This window comes from Lonchura striata, chromosome 15, assembly GCF_046129695.1.
Source record: "Lonchura striata isolate bLonStr1 chromosome 15, bLonStr1.mat, whole genome shotgun sequence".
Taxonomy (NCBI): Eukaryota; Metazoa; Chordata; class Aves; order Passeriformes; family Estrildidae; genus Lonchura; species Lonchura striata.
The window spans coordinates 17,557,461-17,564,461 of NC_134617.1; positions in this window are offsets into that span (position 1 = coordinate 17,557,461).

Sequence of the window (7,001 nt, forward strand, 5' to 3'; positions counted from 1 at the left end):
ACTCTGAAGAAAAGAGTCCTTAGGAGCTCGGCTCCACTGACTCTCTCTCCTCTGGAGTGGAAGCGATGCATTGGTGGTCAGGTAACAACAACTTAACAAAAGACACAAAGGTTTCTGTACATGCTGCTCCATGAATACTTGAACACTGCTCTTTCCACACAGTTACTTGTAAATAACTTTAAAAAGCATGAAAAACCACAATTAATAGACCATAATAGGAATACAAACTGTCCAATCCTATTTAATTTAAAAAACAGGAGTAGTGATATGAGAGTAAAAGCTAAAAGGAGGAACTGCATCTCCTTTGCAATTCTGGATTAACCCAAAACTTGCAACTATACCAAAAAGCCCCAACTGATGGACAGTTTCCATGCTGTGTTTAACACTCACTTTTTTGTAAGATAAAAACCAACTGACCTTGAGGTCACAAAGGGTGGAAGTTTGCACTTTATCTACTCAATTTCACTTTTGTTTCACATGTAAGAATAGAAATCATCAGTGCATGAAGCTACCTGGGAAGATTGCTACTTAGGTAGCAAGTATTTTCTCAGGAAAAAAAAAATTTAATGAACCGAAGTTAGTGCTGTGGAACAATTCCTGTTTAAGAATGCTGCCAGACAAATACATATTCCCCTTTATAAATCTAAACTGACAACATTATTCAAAAGGAAAATCTAGAAGATCATCCAGAGGACTGTTTTTGTAATACACTAATTGCTGGTAACTAAATTAAATTCATAACTAATTTTGAAGGAAAGGTTAACAACTGATCAGGTAAAAATCACACAACCCCCCTTTCAGCAGTGCTGGACAGTGCACACCACAAACCCAGGACACAGGTAGATAACTCACTCAGTTATCTATCAACCAGAATTTTCTAACCTCCTGGGATTTTACTGGATTGTTTTTTGCACGATTTTTCTCTTTGAATTACACAAATATGCAATAAGCAATTTAATAATTAACTTGAATCATAAAAATTGCTGTTGTCTAATATTAAAAAAATATTCACTTTGCTCTGAACTCTGGTGGTTAACTTACTTACTGCAAGGCCTGTTAAATTAATTCATTAAGGTTCTTAAATAATAAAGATACAAGACCAATGTACAGCAACAAAACCAGTATATTTTAGATGAGTAAGTCAAGTTAGCCTGGGTTGCTGGGGTTGTCTTTTTTCCCCAAGATGCCTTATTTGCTACTTATTCCTTCTTGCTAAGCTGGTTTTGGAAAATGCAGCACAAGTGAAAAGGTCCAGCATTTAGGGGTTACTCAGAGAAGAGAACCTGCTTGAAGTGAAATATGTGAATTTTGAAACAAAGAGCATAATCAACATAAAAAATACAAACAATTTTATAAATACAAAGTCATATTTAGTGATGTGGGCAGCAAACATAAACAGTGTCAGAACAACCAAGTCTAGCCATCAAAGACAGAGCAGAGGCTGGAAAGCCACAAAGCAGACACATGTGAAAGCTGAATCCAAAACAACTGCTGTAAAGCAGAAACAGGAATTCTATTAGGGTATATCTCTACCAGAAAAACATCATTAAGCAATGCAATAGTTCCTCTGTCCTACAAAAATCTGAAATGCACTTGCATTTAAAATAAGATGTAAAATGCTGGAAGACTGATTCTTTTAACTTTTACTGCTAAACAGCATTCCCTAACTATCCATTCCTGATTCAGGTAACCAAATTAACCAAAGGGGGGGCTATCACTCACATGCCAAGGAAATACAACAAAATATTAATCTACACAAGCACTTAAAAGTCAATTACTACTATGCGCATTTTATATATAAATCAAAATATATCCAAAGTTCACTTTGTTACAGATGCAAACATCTCCATGTGTGGAATTACTGACAGGTGACTTAGACTAGTTTTGCAAATGAACTATCCACCTTATTTCACAAGCAGTTTCATGTTCTGCCAGCAGAAACACTAGAATTTTTATGAAAGCAAATCAATCAATGAACAAACTCAATCTCATTCCTCTTCAAAACGCACTTTTGATATTATTAGGATAGTCTTTTCCTTCTTGTCCTTTAAGGATGCAGCAGGTTTTTATGTTGTTAAATTGCTGTACTAAATTGTCTGAAAAGTAACTCTGAGTAAAATTCAATCTGTTTGCAGCATTTTGTGACACACTGTACCACTATTTTATCAGCATTTTTTTGTCACCACAGCTTCTCTCTCCTCCTGCCACCAGCTCAGTTCATGCTGGGAACTTGCTATTAGAAAAACAGTATTCTGTCTCACATCACAAATTATACTTACATCTAAATAACTCAATAGTTTATTTGCCAAACACTTAAATCATCAATAATTTGGAGTTGAAATAGGATTAGATTTTAAGTTGGCAAGCGATGGAATCAATTCTGAAATGTTTAAGTATTATTTTAAAAATATTGCTTATAGCTTAATAGCATCATAGACGTAACTTCACACAGATATTGGCTCTAGACAGTAATTATACCCTCAGCCTAATGCTGCAGTTAATGGACATACACATTTCAGTGATAATTGCAATCCCTGAACATGATAATGTGCCTTTATTAGCAGCTACAAAATAATGCTCAGCAATAGTCAAGTGAAGAACTGAACTGTGTTTATTATTTACTGTTAGTATTGCCTGATTCATGTTTTAAAATTCTAAAATAAAATAGTGTGGCACTTAAACCAGTGCTTTAATTGCAAACATGTGAGTAAAGAATATCTCTGTAATGATTCATGCAGGTTTAGTTTTCATGAGGAAGGAGTCCCAAGGTAACAAGTGAGAGACAAAGGTGTAAGTGACAGAACAGCAAATACACTGCAATTCAGGGGGGAAACAAAGAAAAGGAGGTTTTAAGGACTTAAATGTTTTAAACATCATTGTAATAGAAGGAGGAAGGCAAGACTATATCATGTAAAATTGGAGAAAACAGAAAACAGGATAAAAATTCCCCAAGCAAAGGCAGAAGGGAATGTGTGCAGTCCATGAAGAAAAGCATCAATTCACACATAAAACAACCACATAAAAATGATGGAATTGAGGACATTTAAAATGAAGAACACTTTACAACTCAGCCTAATGAAGAACCCAGTGTTTATGATTCCACAAAGTTCTGAGTGCTTGTCTCCATGTCCTGACAGTGTGTTTGCTGTACAGAATTTCCAGGTAATGGAGCAATTCAATAAAGAAATTTCCAAAAGTAGTTAAAGGACAGACATTATGATTTAAAGTTTGCCAAGGTTTTCTTACTAAGAATTACTTATTTTGACTTCTGTATTACTAACACTTACCTTCTATTTAATTCAGCATGGGCTGTTAAGTGAATTTGGATTTTTCATGGTGGGAATTACTCAGTGCTTCCCTGCCATCCTGTAGCTGGAAAAGCACAAGCCTGCTGTGTCTGATAAACCACAGGCAGTTGTGCTGGGCTGTTCCTTCCTCCACACACCCACAGGGGAAGGCTCTGGGCGCCTCACGAGGAGAGGAATTGTGCAAGAGGTGCTGGAGCTTTCCATCAGCACCAGAGGATCCCAGACCCACCAAAGCCAATCCCGACTTTCTTTTCCTGTGTAAATTGCAGGGAGATTGGATGAGAACAGTGTGGGATCTATGAAACAGAACAAAAATGAAATTTGTCCAATGAACGGAAAAATACCAGTGACAGTATTTTTCTTCTGAAAGAACCATTTTTTATTCTTCCTAGAATATGCCACAGAAATAAGTTGTATCCAATTCTCACTGTACTATTTCCTTAACAAACTCTAAAAGTTAAACTTAAATGAGAGGCATTTCATGCAATGTGAAATATATTCAGTTCAATTAAAAATAATTGATGCATAGTGAAATAATTCTTCCCAAAGCTGCTGTAAGATCTTCAAAAAATAGAGCTACTTAATAATTTTCATCTCCTACAGGCTAGAGAGAAGCATTATTGCATATTAAAATTGGAGTGTGGTTTTCCCAGAGGTAAAAGAAAGTTATTAAAACAACCTATTTATTGTTGATATAACTATCCATTTGTGCTACACAAAAAGTAACAATTTCAGTACATTAAAAGAAAAGCTAATTAAGCCATAATTAGTATTTTCTATGTTTTGATAATTAAGGGTTAGTTGGCTATTTCTTTTCAAATTTCTATTTGAGGTAACCCCAACCATGTCTTTAATGAGCAGCTAACGCTATTGAATCCCTGATGGCTGAGGAGTTTAGTGACCACTACTACATTACTTTCATTTATCACTGCCTCTTTACGTATAAATTAAAGTAGCCCTGTAGCTATGTTGATCTACTTTATATCAATTTCTTCATCCATATCAGCTGAATATGTATGGCATTAACCTCATTTACTAGTTTGGAAAAGCTGAATTAAAATGAGATCTAATTTCTAGTGCACAGAACAATTTCAAAACTGCCTGCTAATTCCCAGCACCTGTCAGTGTTGGATCTTCACCTCGTGGTAATGAAATAAAACAGTGTATGTATTTTACAGCTGGGAAAGGATAATCATTCATAAGGGTTAAGATATCATTTATCATGGAGATGCCAGGGCCCAGAGCTTTTGTTGAGCCACTCACAGCTCAACCCCTCCACTCGCAGTGATCCCACTGAAGGCAGTGGGACTGCTGCAGATCTCTGCTCTCGTATTGCACAGAGGAAGAGTGGTCACACACTACACAATAAGTGTATTTCTCTTTTTTGCTAGGTCATGCTTTGTGTCTGCAGGCAATGTAATCAAAGAGATATACACACACTGAAGAAATCTCAAAATAACAAGTCAAGAGAATGCCCCTTCCAGCCTGTGTTCAGTGCTTAGGTGACACCTGACTATACATGTCTGGCTTTCAGCTGCTGCAAACACAACCCAGCAAGAAAGCTTTTTCCTCCCCTCCCCTCTAAATGCACTGTAGTCTAAATTCTAAACCCTTACGCAGTTTTTTAGGATAGCACAGATCTGCCCAGTCTAACAGCCCAGGTTCCCAGACTGTGTGACCGACACCCCTCCGGGGCCAGGTGTGTGACTGTATCTCTCCAAGCGTACGTGAGGCTGTTCCCCAGAAACCCCGCAGCCAGGATTTTCACTCCTGCTCTCCCACCTTGGCTCCCCATCGCTGTTATTTAAAGTTGGGGCAAAATAAAATCATGTCTTGCTGAAACACCCCTTTTCCAGGGATCTTCACTTCCAGAGGGCTCCCTTAAGCTGCAGTACCCGGGACGGATTAACCAGCCCAGGACCTCTCGGAACACATTCAGGCCTACCGCTGGCTGAGAAAGATCCGAGCAGGGAACCGTTAACAGCTTCACAGTAAAGAGCCTGCCTAAGTGCGTTTGAATGAAAGAGCAAGCAGGCAAAACAACCGGCAAGGCCGCGGCTCGGCCCGCTGAGCTCCGCTCCAACAGCGCCGCGCGCTGGGCTCGGCCCGCGGCCGCCGAGCCCCGGCCGGGCGGCTCGGCAGCTCCGCACCGGCTCCTTCCTCACGGCACTGCTCGCTAAATAACTCTGTTTTCAATCACAAAATATTAAACGACTAAAAGCATTCGCCAAGAAAAACAAAATGCAAAGGAATTAACAGTAAAAAGAACTTTCTGCCTCTATGCCTATAATTTCCAAGAACTACAACCATTTTTCACTTCCCAAAGAACTCCTAATGCAATCTTGTGAGAAAAGCCTTCACCCAAAGCAATCTTTTTTTTACAGTCACTGTAACAGTGTACATGTGGAAACTGAACTGTTACAAGAGTCAGAATTCCCAAATATGAAGGCGCCTTAAGCTTGTTTCAAGTTCATGATGCTAAGGTGAACTGAAGAAATTTCAGTAACTACTACCTTCACTCAGTTGCATTTCCTTTGATATATTAATTGGCAAGACTTACCACTTTTATTGACCCTCGGCAAAATCTTATGGACAATTAGGGGCAGTCCCAGCCAAACCCTGCCCACCCCACAGGCTGCTGATCTATCTAGCCTGTCCCAGGAGAGCTGGGAATAACTGCACATTGAACTGCTCCAGGGAAGGCTACAAACTCTTCCTTTTGCTTTTCCCCCCCTCTGAGGGCAAATGTCTGCTTAGCAGCACTACTTTTCAGGACAACTTTCTTCCTCCTACCCTGCCAGCATCCAAGCCAGCAATACACCACAAAACAGTGATACTGTGAAAACTGAGTCATGCCAGCAATAAAACAAAATATGTACTGATAGATAACTGATAGAGCAGTATTAACAGTCCTGTACAGTACCAGAGAGTCCAGTCCAGTATTCAACAGAAATGTAATATATATATATTCATTCAAAGGTCTGTCTGTTCCAAAGCCAGTCAATCTTGATGAATCATTTTTGTATTGAAATGGTTATGGCACTAAAAGTGTATCACAGCATCATGGAAGAAATCTCCAAGGTTTTGCTCTCCTTCCCCAGACAACAAGCCCCAGCAGGCTGGTTAATAAGAATGCATTAATTTACCTCGCCACTTCTCTTTTCCTATAATGAGTTTGCTTTAATTACATGCACATGCTTAAGAATATGAGTTCATTATTGAACAAAATTTGTATATTTATATAGAAGGCTTGTTCTACATTTCCATTAGACTCTTCACCATTGTCTAACCATTTTCTGTTTGTCGGTATGCAAGCATATGAACAAAGAAAATCATTACAACATGGCTGAAGCATGCAAAATTTCCATTATCCATTCTGTAAATAAAGCAATCCAAGCAATCCTAAAGATTTATATAAATGTGTATTAACTTCGTCATTTGATGTATGCCTGACTTTTCTGCTTCCAAGTGTGAGCCTGTTTATTGCCAGTTTGCAGAGAGCTGCCAGCAGGACCCATATGTGAGGATTTACAGCCGTGGGGGCAGCGTGCCATCTGCTGCTCTCCGAGCTGCTACAGCAGCACCGACATGGCAGCACCCAGTGCTGCCTTCTGCTGCCTCTGAGCTGCAGAGTGCGCTCAGCCTGCCTGATTGTAAATGTTTACAGAAGTACCAAAACAGGGAGCTGAGTTG